The sequence below is a fragment of the Arachis ipaensis genome, chromosome B07 (assembly GCF_000816755.2).
Source record: "Arachis ipaensis cultivar K30076 chromosome B07, Araip1.1, whole genome shotgun sequence".
NCBI lineage: Eukaryota > Viridiplantae > Streptophyta > Magnoliopsida > Fabales > Fabaceae > Arachis > Arachis ipaensis.
This window is the reverse complement of record NC_029791.2, coordinates 47,896,832-47,913,317: the sequence shown is the minus strand read 5'-3', so window position 1 is coordinate 47,913,317 and position 16,486 is coordinate 47,896,832. Positions and strand designations below refer to the sequence as shown.

Here is a 16,486-nt window from a genome sequence, read left to right as displayed (position 1 = left end):
AGGTGGCTTGTGCTTGAATCCATCCTTGAACATCCACCAATGCTTGGACTTCCATTGCGCTTCATCATTCAAAGTTAATAACTCCAAACTTTGATGGAGTTCTTCACAAACCATAGGCTCCCAAAGTTGATTTTCCTTGTGTGATTCGGGATCCCACACTTTGTTTTCACACCCGTCCTTGAGTTGATCATGGTGATTTCCTCCGGATGGCAAGAGAGATGAATTCTCATGGAAGCACCAAACTACCCTCGTAGACCCATTCAATTGAGCACTATACCAATCCATGCTCTTCAATTTTGAGCTTCCAACCATAATGAGCCTAGATTTACAACGCCAACCACTAAACATCCCCCTCTTACACTTAATTCCACAAAGCGCCCTAAGTTGGCCATCCGTTTCACGAATACCATATTCAAGTGGGATAATAAAGCTAAGAGTTAGAAGTTTTACCCACTCAAATGAAGGATTAGATGACAACCTAGGTGGAAGATTTTCCAACGATCTTGACAAGGCATGTTCCACTCCCGTCCATCCTCTTCTAGAGGCTTCCACCACTTGGCAAGGTTTTTCAAGCTTTACCTCTTGCCAAGCTTCCTCAAGTTCAAGTTTTTCTTCACCAATGTCTGATAAACCCATATTTTATGATATATTCTGTGCCTAATTTGAGTGATTTATTCAATCCTTCACCCACTTATTCATATTAATTGCATGGTTTTACTTTCCCTTCCTTATTATGTGATGTATGTGAAAAACATGTTTCCTAGGCTTTAAAAGTAATTATTTTAATTTCTCTTTATTACCATTCGATGCCGTGATTCATGTGTTGAGTAATTTCAGATCTTCTAAGGCAGGAATGACTTAAAGGATGGAAAGGAAACATACAAAATTGGAAGGAAAGCATAAAACGGAGTTTTTGAAGAAACAGGCAGCGACGCAATCGCATGGACGACGCTGCCGCATGCCAGCGCGAATTAACAGCGACGCGACCGCGTGCTTGACGCGATCGCTCGCCTTAAGCGAAACGCATATGACGCGGACGCATAACTGACGCGACCGCGCGATAAGGAAAACTCCAAGTGACGCGACCGCATGACCCACGCGGCCGCGTGACAGAGGCCACGCACCAAAAATTACAGAAAACGCTCCCAGCGATTTCTGAAGCCCTTTTTGGCCCAATTCCAAGTCCAGAAGGCACAGATCAGAGGTTATGAAGTGGGGGAATGCATCCATTCAGAAAGGACTCTCCAATTAGTTACTATTCATGATTTAGATGTAGTTTTGAGGGAGGTTCTCTCCTCTCTCTTTAGGATTAGGATTTAGATTTAGGATTTTATTCGCTTTCAGGATTATCTTTTTATCAGGTTCAACATTCCTTTTTATTTATCTTTTCAATTTAATTTATGAATTCTTCTATGTTACAGATTACTCTTTTGAATTAATGTTAATTGAGGTATTTCAATTTATTATTGCTCTCCTCTATTCATATTACTGTTGCTTCCAATCTGAAGACATTTTTATTCCGATAGATTTACTTTTTCCCTTTTTGGTCTTGGTTAAGAAATCAGTAATTCAGGAGTTATCAAACTCAAACATGATTCATAATTGTTATCTTTGCTAATTGAATTGAACTTCAACAATCCCAACTTTTTCCTTAGGAATTAACTAGGATTTGAGGATCTAACTAATTAGTCACTTGACTTTCCCTTGCTCTAGTAAAGGTTAACTAAGTGGAATTAAGGTTCAATTTTCATCATCATTGATAAGGATAATTAGGATAGGACTTCTAATTTCTCATACCTTGCCAAAAGTTTATTTTACAGTTATTTATTTATTTTACAGTCTTTTACTTAATTCAATTGCAATTTAAATTACTTGTTCCTCATCTTAAAAACCCCAATTTACAATCTCCATAACCGATAATAAGAACATACTTCCCTGCAGTTTCTTGAGAAGACGACCCGATGTTTAAATACTTCGGTTATCAATTTATTTAGGGGTTTGTTACTTGTGACAACCAAAACGTTTGTACGAAGGGATTTCTGTTGGTTTAGAAACTATACCTACAACACGACTGTTTTTATAAAATTCTTTACTGGCAAAAATCCTAACGTCAAGAATGGCGCCGTTGCTGGGGAACTGCAATTGTGTGCCTTATTATTGGTTATTGTAAATATTTTTCTTTTACTTGTTTATTTGTCTTTATTTTCCCTTTTTATTTCCATTAGCTACTATGAATTCTCACCCCTCTCGCTTCGAGTTTGGTTTTAATATTGTTGAAAGGAATGAAAGTTATAACAGGAACATGCATCAAGGTCAGAGCAATCAAAGATGGATGGAGCCAAGAGGATCTGATCAACCCTTTAGGCAACAACACCCTCCAAAATATCATGGACAAAGACCATTCTACAATGCATACCAAGCAAATAGACATGGTAGACAACCTTGTAATTACCAACAAGTCCCACCCTGTGCTTATAGGCCATCCTCTCAACATAACTTTGAACCACCACACTCACAAGCTTCTTTTCACCATTCGCCACCATACGATCCTCATTTATCCCGATTCCAACCCAATTACTCCCAAACTTCACCACTTCCCAATGTACCACGTCCAAATCCAGCACCCCGAGAATCAGAGGTTCGCCTCAAGGAAACAGTAGATCAACTTCAAACAATCCTTTATCAATTGGAGCAAGCAATAAGTCAATTATCTTCTAGACGTTCGAATATTCAAGGACCTCCCACAACTCCGCGTGGACAATCTAATGATGAGCGTAGCATGAAGGAGATACTAGAAACTCCAGTGGACAGAACAGAGCATGACTTCGTACTGGAACAAGTAGAGGAAGCTGTCATTACACAAGAAGAAGAGTTGGTTAAAGACCTAGGAGACGCTGAGCTTCCATGGGAATCCAGAGTTGTGGAGAATTCTGTCAAGGACGTTACAATTAATGCTAAGGAGGATAGTACACAGCCCCAAAGGCAAGTCTTTTATGAAGAACTGAACGGAATAATCCAAGAAGAAAGTTTCCTTGATGATGATGATCTCAAGTCAAGTTCTCCCAATACTGAACTTGCACCAGCAAGTGAATTCTCTGAGATCGAAGAATCTTCCCCAAGTGAATACGAAGACGATGCGGAGGTAGATTTCTCTCAACCTCCCGTTTATGACTTAAGTGACGAGGAAGACATAGAAGGCTTTGATCAGGACATGGATGCAATTGAAGAAGTCTGCAAAGAAGTGAAGAAATTCACAGAAGAGCACAAGGGAGTAGAACTCACAGAACCACTGAAAACACCTATCCCAAGGCCATTATCGCCTAATACAAGCTTCAAGTGGGTACAATCCTTAACCTTTATCTTTACTTTTTCGCTTGAATATGGTTTGCTTGAAACAGATGGCCAGCTTAGAGCTCTCTGCGGCTTTAAGAGTAAGAGGGAAATGGCTTGTTCTCAGAGCTGGTGCACAAGGTTCAATAAGGTTCCACGCTTCAACTTGAAGTGTGCGGATTGGCATCATGATCTATCGAATGGATCTCGGAAAATGTTTGGTCACCTTGGTGAAAATCTACTTTCTAAACCGCCCGGATGGAAAAATATAGATCAAGACGAAGGCGGATTTAAAAGTAAGGTTTGGAATCCTGGAATCTATTCTGACATTCGTCACCCCGGGAGCCTGAGAATATGTTTGAAGCTTCACATGCCTAGTTTGGGACCCCGGAGGCTATTAGCATTCTAAACATTGGTGAAGATTTCTGGATGAATTTAAGCGCAAGCCGCCATAACAGGAAGCTCGTCCAATGTCCAACTTAAGGACTTTAACTAAAAGTTCTAGGTGGGAGACAACCCACCATGGTATGGTCGTTTCTTTTTCAGCTTTATTTCGTGTTATTTATTTTTATAAAAAAAAGGGGTTAAATGGAATTAAAGTGAATTAAAATCACTCAACAAACACATCAAGGCATCGAATAGAATTAAAGTGAGTTAAAATCACCAATTTAAGGGATTGAAAAGCATGTTTTTACACTTAAGCGTAATTTAAGGGAGAATTACAAAATCATGCTATTTCATTGAATAAATGTCAGAAAAGGTGATAAAATCTCCCAAAATAAGCACAAGATAAACCACAAAATTGGGGTTTATCAGGATAACCCAACCAATTAGAAATAAAGAATTAGAAAAATGAAAATTAAAATTATGAACTATATATTAAATTCAAATAAACCATAAATGTAAATCTATACTTGACGACCAACGACAAAGGTAAGGATGTCTAGGAGTGCAAGTCCTTACACAGGGTACCTATGGCATATCCAGCTCATGATCAGAGAGAGGCATCCAACTATGTCCGTAATAGTCTGATTAGCCACAGTGCTAAGGGATCTACATGTCCAAGCAAGGACTACTGATCCCGAGGACCACCTCCTACATGTCTCAAAGTCTGCAAGCAGGGTGGATATGGACAAGATTGTTGGATTTGTCTGTCATCATGTACCTGCCAATCAGTATCACGATATAACATCGGATATACTGTCGCGACGTGTTATGATAAGCATCGGCAGGAATTCGCTGCATCCTCTTTCTGAGCGACATCATCCTAATGAAAAAGTTCTCCTTCTTGTCCTTTGGCTACTACAGTGGCATGGCTTTCAGTAGCTTTTCCACTCAATCTCATGTTGGTCGCTAATGGTACATCTGAAATTCCCTCAGACAACCACGGACCGGGTTTCCAATTGTACATAACCCAAGATGATATCCACATCCTGGAGAGTGATGGTACACTTGTCCTACAGTAGGTGGAATGTGAGTGTCTTCAAATGCTATCTCTCCATAAATGTAGTGTTAGGATATTCTCTAAACAGAAATCCATGAGCCTTGCTGCAAACTTAAATCCGACCTCCTAGAGGTACGGCAATAGAATATACGAAGGTGCCATAGTGTGGCAAATTCGCTTAGGATGAAGTACCTTCAGGAGCAAACATATGATTGGACTTTTGTTTTGTAACAAAAGCATGTGACATTCAACAAAACCAACACTAATGCCACTAATGAATTAACTATGATTTTTTGAAATAAATAACATAAATATGAACTAAAATATTATAAAAATATCCTAATGATTTTAGTTTTTTTTTAAATAAAACAAATAAAAAATACTAAAAAATTATCATACCAAACCATGCTGATTTTTTCAAAATAAATTAATAATTTTTGTTTAACAATTATCTATCATCTCACAATAGATCTAACTAATTCAAACCAATTAGAATAAAGTTATAATAAAATATTCTAACAGTCATATTTTTTAAAATCATTCTTGTCTAACCTCGACTAACAAAATCAGTTTAGTAACAATAACACAAATATATAAACTAAACTTTATCGTTATTATCTAACTTAAACTAACAAAATTATTCTAATTACAATAATATTGAAATAATCAACTAATTCGATTACCAATATTACGATCGAGTGCTCTAGCAATGTGTGTAGTCACATCCAACTGGTTGATGTCCACAACAAGTGCACATGCTTGCATCTCGTCAATGGATTAAAACCAACGAGAAGATCAGAGGAAACAAAATTTCTCCAGCGAAAAGGAAGTTGAGAGAATTTCAAAAATTTGAAAAATGAACTCACCTGCCGATGAGTTTATACATATGGGCTTTTTTAAACAAGTTTCTTATTTTCACCATGGACGAATTTCTTATATACATATTTCGTCCTTGGCATAGATGAGATATGTTTACAAGAATCACAGTGTCTTATCTCGTTTGCAGACTAGATACACTGCTATCCTTCCTTACTTATCTCATCTATGCCAAGAATGCAATATGTGTATAAGAAACTAGTCCTTGGTAAGGACAAGATAAGTAATAAGGTGTATAAACATAAATTTTCTAAACATAAAATCCTTTTATTTTCTCTTCTCCAATTTTGCATTTTTTTCTTTTTCCTTTTCAAATTTATGCTTGAGTGTGTCTGCTTGAATATGCTTGGTTTTGCATAATCTCCTTTGAGATTCATAAGAACGCCATTCTTCCTTTGCTCTTAGGTTTTTTTTTAACTATGACCATTTTTGCATACCATTTTTCTTAAATTTTATACTTTCCTTAAAAATACATCCATGAATACTTCATCAAGATGTTTTCAAAAATGTTTTAAAAAATAGTCATTGCCATAACTTTCCTAAAACTAGTCTTTCTTATTCCACTCTCTCTCTTTTGCGCTTTTTTTAGACAGAAAATATCAAAAAGGAAAAATAATGGTGGCTACTTTATTGATTTCTTAGGAAAATGGTGTGAAGCCAGCCTTTTTCAAGTCGTCAAACCGATCTTACTTCTACCCCAACTCGAGTTTACCCTCTTTGTAGTTCTATAATGGCTATTGGGGTGAATGTATACACTTGAGTCTCAGACGAAGTCCTCATGACCCTATCTAAGATCACCTCACAATATTTAAAAATCTTAGATCTTACCAGCATAGTTTACTCCCCCTTATAACGATAGTCAGTATAGGCTTATTCCCCCTCATCCCCATGAGCGTTTATGCTTTCTACATCATTGAGATGGCGTGATATGGGAGTAGTTATGGGTATATGATGTTCTATTTACCAAACTTGGAGTTAAAGTACATTTTTCAACTTTCCAACAAGAGATCCTATCTCATAGTATCCTAGCTACTTCTCAACTTCACCCGAATAGTTGGACAATTATTAGAGCTTTTGAAATTGCTTGTCAGACACTGGAGCTGTTGATTTCCAGCAATGTGTTCTCTTACATTATTAAGGTAACTATACCAATGGCACGATAAACTGTGGTCGCGAATTTTGTTTCCTTTTGTGCCCATTGAAGCATGAAGGTATTCAAGATTTCTAAAGCATCCTTCTCTAAGTTTAAAGAGATGTATTTTAAATTGCAAGCTGCCCAGAAAATTGTCTTTTCTTTCTTACCTTAGAAGGTGAGAAACAATTTGATCTTTACTGGCACTCTAATTCAGAATCGCCAATAATTCATGCTAACTAACTTTCTTAGGTCTTTATCATCTTGATATATTTAAATGGTAAGAAAAAGATTTAGATCTAAAGCTAGTCCATAATGGTGAGTATGCTACTTGACAAAGCATAGACAACTAGAGTTTTTTTTTTTATTATTATTCTTTAATTTTTATCATCTTATAAATTTTACTTGATAAACATTAACATTTTGCCTTTATTTTCGTAAGCTGCAATGGAAATGGCTGACGTATTCATGATGTTAGTTTCTCTAAGGCATAAAATCTTATTAGAGCCTGCACCACAAGAAGGAGGCTCTAAACTTAATGAAGCCGACTTGTCCACTACTCCTACAATAGATCATGTAGCACAAAATTTTGAAAGGGAGAAAACTCCCAAGTTGATTAACGTGAACAATTCAAAACCTCTTTCTCCTCAACGCTAGAAAAAAAAGAATGGGAAGAACGGTGTTAACGAAGGTGGCTTTTCGATAAGTGTTTTGGCAAAGGATTACAACCCCTCAATCTTCATTAACTCGCACTAAATAAATAATGAGACAAAGAAATTACTTGAAGCCATCCTAACTAATGATAGCATTGTCCGAGTTCAAGGGATGCTTTGATCTCCTGTTTACTACAAAAATATGCAAAGAGAGACTGATAAGATCCTGATTTTATGAGAACAGATTAATGAAAAGAATAAGAGCATCATTTCGATGTATGCTCAATGTAAGGAGCTAGACCAAATGGTGAAGGACCAATCTGTAGAGATTGACAAATTTGTAGAAACAAAGAACCTTGACTCCAAGAGTGAGAACTTGGAGAAAGGTAAAACTGATGTTGAAACAAGGATTGTTGAGCTTGCGGCTTTGCTTAAGGTTGTAGAAGAGAAACTTATTTCCCTTGAAGCAGAGAATTCTCGTGTCAAGAAAATAACCCTAGATGAAGTGGCTGTTATTGATAAAAATGCGATAGAACAATTCAAATTACACTACAAGAAAAACAATGAGTACCGAAGGATTTACCGTTGGAAAAAATGAATAAAATTCGACGGTAATTTAAATACCGTCGGAAACAATCAGACGGTATAAATCTCGCTGGTAAATATTTTTTGTCGTATTATTTTTGTCCGACAGTAGTTGCAACGGATTATCGTCTTGAAAAACCAATTGGTTACTGGCGGATTTTTACGACGATATTGTTGGCGCCAAAAAATGTTGTTTCGCGCATTGTTACTATCAGATTATTCCTACGGTAATTCCAATGGTAATCTCAATTTTTTATTTTTTAATTTGAATTAAATGGTCAATTTTAATTTTAAATTTAATTTTTTTCACACAATTAGCACTCCATTCATAAATAATGAAAAACTGGTATTTAATTAAAATAAATAATAAACTGTTCAAATATATTAAAAGTCAACTACATCAAATATGTACAATGAAGCAATAAAATGAAAAATAAATAACTACAGATCTAGGTAGTCGTCAACGTCGTCGTCGTCGGTTATATGGCTCTGAGTCAGTGGCGCAAAAGGTGGTAATGTCTGTATGCCATCAACAGGAGCGCTGCCACCAGTAGCAGGACCGCTGCCACCAGCAAGGTCGATGACAGTGGCGTGCATCTAGGCCTAGTACTCCTCTATCTGAGCCTTCATACGCTGCATTCGCCCCACGACTCCTAGAACTCCAGCCTGAGCTTATCAGTAGACATGACGTGGTTGAGGATCTCCTTATACCTCTCCCGATAATCGTTAAGCTTATGAGCCTACTGCTAAAGGCTGCATTGGAGCTCCTGCACCTGCAACCTCAAATCCACGCCTTCCTCGAGCTCGATGACTCGATTGGCGGCAGGACCTGACGACGGCCTCAACGTGGATGAGCGGAGGCTACTTGCAAAGAACAACCTGATCCATATACGCAGTTCTTGTACGGTGCTGAGGCTGTTTCACGCCAAAATACATCGGGATCGACGACTGTATCTGCAGATCCATTGGTGGCTGATAAACCCATATTTCATGATATATTTTGTGCCTAATTTAAGTGATTTATTCAATCCTTCACTCACTTATTCATATAAATTGCATGGTTTTACTTTCCCTTCCTTATTATGTGATGTATGTGAAAAACATGTTTCCTATGCTTTAAAAGTAATTATTTTAATTATCCTTTACTTCCATTCGATGCCGTGATTCGTGTGTTGAATAGTTTCAGCTCTTCTAAGGCAGGAATGACTTAAAGGATGAAAAGGAAACATACAAAAATGGAAGGAAAGCACAAAACGGAGTTTTTGAAGAAACTGGCAATGACGCGATCGCATGGATGACGCGACCGCATGCCAGCGCGAAATGGTAGTGACGCGACCGCGTGATTAACGCGATCGCGCGCCTTGAGCGAAATGCATATGATGCGGACGCATGATTGAAGCGACCGCGTGGCAAGGAAAACTCCAAATGATGCGACCGCGTGACCCACGCGGACGCGTGACAGAGGCCACGCACCAGAAAATACAGAAAACGCTCCCAGCAATTTCTGAAGCCCTTTTTGGCCCAAATCCAAGTCCAGAAGGCACAGATCAGAGGTTATGAAGTGGGAGAATGCATCCATTCAGAGGAGAGTCTCCAATTAGTCAGTATTCATGAATTAGATGTAGTTTTGAGGGAGAGGTTCTCTCCTCTCTCTTTTAGGATTTAGAATTAGGATTTCTTTAGCTTTCAGGATTATCTCTTTTTATCAGGTTAAACATTCCTTTTTATTTATCTTCTCAATTTAGTTTATGAATTCTTCTATGTTACAGATTACTCTTTGAATTAATGTTATTTGAGGTATTTCAGTTTATTATTGCTTTCTTTTATTTATGTTACTGTTGCTTCCTGTCTGAAGATATTTTTATTCCAGTAGATTTACTTTTTCTCTTTTGGTCTTGGTTAAGAAATCAGTAACTCAGGAGTTATCAAACTCAACGTGATTGATAATTGTTATCTTTGCTAATTGAATTGAACTTCAATAATCCCAATCTTTCTCTAGGAATTAACTAGGATTTGAAGATCAACGTAATTAGTCACTTGACCTTCCCTTGCTCTAGTAAAGGTTAATTGAGTGGAATTAAGATTCAATCTTCATCATCATTGATAAGGATAACTAGGATAGGACTTCTAATTTCTCATACCTTGCCAAAAGTATGTTTTATAGTTATTTATTTACTTTACAGTCTTTTACTTATTTTAATTGCAATTTAAATTACTTGTTTCCCATCTTCAAAATCCCGATTTACAATCTTCATAACCAATAGTAAGAACATACTTCCTTGCAGTTCCTTGAGAAGACGACCCGGGGTTTAAATACTCGGTTATCAATTTTAAAAGGGGTTTGTTACTTGTGACAACCAAAACGTTTGTAACAAAGGTTGATTGCTTGGTTTAGTAACTATACTTGCAACGAGAGTTTATTATAACTTCTAAACCATCGATCTTCCAGCTCTTTCAGTGGCCTCCTCCCCACCTTGCTGAGTCTGCTAACTCATAGCCTCTAGTCTCTGTGTTTAGGACTCTTGTGTAATTAATACCATGGTTCTGAAAACCGAACTGGACCGGCCGGTTCAACCGGAAAAACCGGGAACCGGTCACTTAGCCGGTCCGGGTAAGGTCAAAAACTGCCTGGCAAAAAACCGGTAAAAAACCGGTCAAACCGGCGGTTAACCGATGAACCGGGAGAACCATTCGGTTTTTTAGCGGTTTTTGGTTTGAAAATTAAACTATTAAACGGCGTCGTTTTGAAAGTAAAAAAAAAAAGAAAAAAAAAGAAGAAAGCAACGAAGCCCTAATCCTGAGGTTATTTGTTATGATGAGGTTATTTTGAACCCCCTTCTCTTCGCAGACTCCCAAGTCACAAACTCACAACCCTAATTTCCTCTTCGAAGCCAATCCCCACCTCCAAGGCTGGAACGCCACTGTCACCTCCAACAAACGCCTGATCGAAGCTTCACCGTCGCAGACGAGGGATCTTCTGGTCGTCGTCGGCCGTCTAGTCATCGTCGGGCATCTGGTCGTCGGCTTGTCATCCTTGTCATCGGCATCGTCTAGTCATCGTCGGGCATCTGGTCGTCGTCGTCTGGCTGTGCTCTTCCGCGTTGAGTATTCTAAGTCTCTAACATAATATCTTTGTTTTTCAATGAATTTTGTTTATTTGGTTTGGGTTGCTGACTTGTTGACTTGCTGAATTTTGTTTCTCTATATGAACTGGGTTGTTGACTTGCTGATGTTATTGAGTTCATGGATTTTTTGGTTTTTATTTTCAATTGATTTTTTTATTCAGTAAGGAATTTAGGGCAGATTTTAGTTTAGAGTTTCAGATGGCAGATGCAGAGTTTTTCAGTTTTTCTTTTGAGTTCTTATTCTGCTTTTCAATTTTTTTTGTTAATTATATGGATTAAAGGTTTTGTAATTTTGAATAAATTTGATGTAAATTCAATTTTGAAATTTTGAACTTTGCTATATAAGTTCAATTCTGTTGTATTGAATTCTGCTATATTGAGTTTGGTGAATTAACTGATGAATTGATGAATTTAATTATGTTGAATGCTGTATGAATTGTATGAATTGATGTATTTGTCTGCACCAGCCCTTTTAGTTCTTCTTCCAAGAGCATGGGTTAGCCGGATAATCGTTCTTATTTCAAAGGAGGAGTTCTTTTAACTTTCACAAGAGCGTATTCTAGGGACTTTGCTTTCACCTCTGTGAAATGCTTGAGCAGTCGAGTTTCTTCCCTTTGTTCTTCAGGTTCTCTCTTTCTTTGCTAAGTTTCTTGATGAGGCTGTGGGCATCTTCAAAGCTATAAATTATGGAATTAGCCCTCTCTTTCCCTTTGTTAATTGTTGATTTAATTGTCTAATTGTTTGGATTATGACTTCTGAATTTGTTTTCTGAACTTTTGATGTCGAATGTAATTGATAATTTTCTGTTTTGAATTTTTGGTGCTGCATGTATTGTTTGCTTCTTGATGTGATTAGAAATTCTGTAAATCTATTCAACAATCAATATTTAGTCATTGGCTGTAACTGAATTTAATTTGTGTAAATTTGTGTTTGTAACTTGTAGTTATTACTAATTAGAAATTTTTATTTTTGAAGATAGAACAACTAGATAGTGATCAAGCATTACATACATTAATTTTTAATAATTTTATTTAATATATAATTAAACCGGTTGAACTCCGGTTGAACCCCGGTCGGACCATTGAACCAGTGAACCAATTGCCTTACCGGTTCATTGACCGGTCCGGTTCTCACAACCTTGATTAATACAAGTTATTGTGATTAGTATGCCGATAGATATACATTTAACCTCTAATAATTTTATAGCAGAAGATAATCATATGTATATTTACTCACATAATGGTCTTGAGACCGGTGATCAACAAATATCTCGTTGTTCTCCTTCAGCATGTGGGTGTACTTGAATGTCTCCACCAACGTCACCTCGCGATCCAATGACTTCGACTACACATGTTGCATTGAAACAATATGATTAGGTTGCCTAGTGTTGATATGCAGAAGAATATGAGAAAGTTGTTAACAAAATTAAAGCCACTTTACATACCAGCCTGGCGTTTGTCTTCACGAAGGCCACTGAGCCATCAGTATACTTGGATGACCTGGACGATACCCTGTTAGCTCTGTTGGTGAGACGCTGATGCCGAAACCCTTTATCGGTCTCCCAATGAACAAACAGAGCCTTCTTTATGTCTGGTCGGAGCCACTGTGTTCGTTGGTCCCGCCCCTGACGAACATCATCCAGCATCTGCTGGAGCTGGCGACCCATTATATGGCCGAATATCTTTCTAATGGTAAGATCGTGCTCAGGGCCCCATATAAAGTGCAACTGCAACAAAGAAACTTTGAAATTAGTTATGCAAGATAGAAGATATAAACTAGCTAAAAAGGTTTGAAACTGATGCGTTCGCATCTTTAGTGTTTTTCTCTTAGAATTTTGTTCGATAAACTAAGAATTATTGCAAGTTAAACAACGATTTCATGGTTTATTAAGCAATACTTTGAGTTAGTGCGCATTCATTAATTTCAGGAAATTCAGAAGAGAATTGGCAAAGATTAAAGAGAAAAGAAGGCCAAGTATCACTTTCAGTAAGAAAGAGCAAGAAGAGAGAAGCAAACAGAAAGCTCTCTGGACTATCTAGAGAGCTCTCTAGATTGAAACTAAGCCTCACGTGTAACCTGGGAGGGTAAGAATGCCACGCCAATCAATTATACCCTCCCAGGGGCACAAGACATTCCAACGTGCAACATGGGAGCATAGGCGTGCAACACCAAAATTGAAGCCTTGTGTACGCATGACCCATGCGTACGCATGATCCCCTATTTCAACATGGTACGTAGAAAAATGGACGTTGGACATCAAGGCTTTCACGCGAGACCCTTGGATCTTTCACTATCCCCAATCTAGGGAGATGTGAAAGTAGCATTGCTACGACCTCTAAAAGTAAAATTATATATATGTAATAGTTGAAAATAATTTCTATCTAGGAGCCTTTTGAAGGAAGATATTAAACAAAAGCGTTAAATCGAAAAGCACAATACTCACGTAAAGGTTAACATAAACGAAGCAAGATATGACTACACTAATCATTGGTATATACAAAAGAGTTCTAAGGTACAGATAGCAAAGCTTTTGACCCGGCTTGCGAAGTTAAAACCGGCCAGAGCATATATACATATATATACATACCCATATCAACCCAAAAGATAAAATATAACAGCCTGTTTCTCCACATCAACCTCTAAGAGGGACACACCAGTATATATACATATAGGAGAAATCTAGGGTAGAAGTACAAGATACAATATAAAACATAAGTCCCAAAAATATGCTTTGCTTGCCCGAGTCCCAAATGCTCACAAGGGTGCCTCCCGACCTGCATCTAAAAAATAACAATACATTATGGAATGAGAATCAGAGGTTTTCAGCATAGTAACAATGCCCACATCTCTAACATATAATGTCCCAGGAAAGCCGAAGGCGATCCTAGAACTCCCAACAACAGATTCAGATATTACGACCTCTAAAAATAAAATTATATATATAATATAGTGAAAAAGATTTATAACTAGGAACCTTATGATAAAAGGGGAAAAGCAAAATCGTTAAATCGAAAAGCACAGCACTCACGAAGCAATAAAAGTAGAAAGGTGGATAAGATAATATAAATATATAAGATCGGAGTTCCAAAAAATACAATTAACAAGCTCTAGGTTCGGCCTGCGAAGTAAAGACCGATCAGAGTATACATATACATATATATACACTCCAAAGTAACCCAAAACAGAAAACCGACAACCTGTTTCTCTGAGTCAACCTCTAAGACGGACAAACATAAAATACAAGGGGGATAATCTATATACATATATAAATATAAACAAAATACGCCCCTGAGTCCCAAGAGTTCTTCGCTTCATCAATGTCTCCAGAATACATAGTAGTGCTTCTTAACCTGCATCTGAAAAACAACAATATTGTATGGGATGAGAACCGGGATTCTCAGTATGGTTAAGGTGCCTACATATATAATAAATAAAGTCCCGGGAAAGCCAGAGGTAATCCTAGAACTCCGACACTCAGATTACAAATCTTAAGGGACTAAAATAGAAACTATAAGTAGGGGTAAATATCTAAGGTTCTTAAGGTTCTAACTCAATCCTAACTTAATCTCTCAAATTATAATACACTCACTGTCTCATGAAACTCTAATTCTACAATTCACCTTCTACCTCCTCCAATCCTCCAGATTCACCAGAGCACAGACAAATAATACAAGCGAAGACAAACACAATTAAAACACAATTAATACAGATAGCAAGTATAACAATTAACATATTAAAATCATTTAGGCAATCCCAATTAATGCACAAGCAAGTAATTCAAACAATATGCACATAATGTATGCCTGTCCTATGACTGTTGATATCAACTGTCGGTTACATAGCCAGCCCAACATGTCCTGGTAGCTAACCATGGAAAGTCCCTCTGTACGCGCATAACTTGTTTGTTTTAAAACATTTTCATCCGTTCTTCGAACAGCGTAAACTTCACGGACTCAATTTTTGTATAAAACAAGTTTGAAAAAATTTGGGCGTCCGAAAGCCAAGTTATGGTTTGCTGAAGTTCAGTCAAAAACCAAGTTTTCACCAAAGACTTCTAAACCTCTATTTCACCAATTTCCTTTACCAAAGCCAAAATTCTACATTTCAAAATGATTCCAAACTTACCCAACACAACTCCATATTCAATCACAACCAACCTTGCCTCAATTTGAACCACTTCACTCCACAAATCCTTAAATGTACAACCACAATTATCAATTTATCAACATCCATATGTTCACATTTATAATCCTCATTCATTAGCATCAAAATCATCATTCATCAATCAATTTTACCAACACCAACCACATTCACATCAATAAATCATCAATCTAGAAATACCTCATCATTTTAACATATATAGACAAGTAAAATCATTAAACATGCTCCAAGCACATATTCAACTTATCTTATAGTCATCTAACCTAAGTTTTCACGAAATATTATATATTAAATACGAGAAACCAAAACCATACCTTGGCTGATTTCCTTATATAACCCAAAGGCAACTCAATTAGGCAAGATCCAAATATCCACCGCTACAATTCAGCACCCAAAGCTCCCACTCAAGCTTCCACCCTTTTCAATTGTGTTCCAAATCCATTTATAAACTACCTAACACATAATACCACATCCATACGCATAAAATCAATTCTCAATTACAATAAATTAATGGATTCACTAGGGATTGAGGATCCTTACCTTAACCATGCCTCAAGCTAACAAAAATTCGCTAATTTCTCAAGCTAATCAAATCCTATAACATCAAAATTCAAAGGTCTCAATACCTCATAACATGCAAATTTTCGAAATTGGGGGAGGAGAAATTGGAAATAAAAACGTGGCTTCCTTACCAAATTCCTTACCAGGCTTTGTAGAGCTTGACGCTGTGGTCGCGTGATCGCAAACGATGCGCGATCGAAGCTTGGAGTGAAAGGTTATGTTGGATTAAAATCAAACCAAGAGTTTGGTGTTGGTGCTCTATGTTCTTTCCTTCCCAAGGCTACTTCAGCGTGTTTCCCACCAAGGAAGGGGGAAAAAGCTAATATTTATATGTGTTAATGGGTATTGGTTGGGCCTTGGGCCCAATACGGACCCAGTTCGCCCGGTTCGGCCTGTTTGGTCCAATCTTGGGCCAGATTCTTTAAAATTAGTGTCAAAATTTTTTTTTAATTAGCTCTATTATATTAAACTATAAAATTTTATTTTTTCTAATTTCTTAGATTAATAATTAACTTACTGGCTAATCATTTACTAATTTTTTGGGTTTTACATCTGTGATGCTATGTGAGGCGCATAATGGCCACATGAGGCGCATCAATGGCTGCGTGAAGTGCAGTAG

General features: G+C 37.3%; 1 long non-coding RNA gene across 1 annotated transcript; it reads left to right on the top strand.

Annotated features, from left to right (window-relative positions):
• Window positions 10,821-12,098, top strand: LOC107608301. Its single transcript, XR_001612798.2, has 2 exons — window positions 10,821-11,120; window positions 11,613-12,098. It is a non-coding gene; the product is annotated as an uncharacterized LOC107608301 (long non-coding RNA).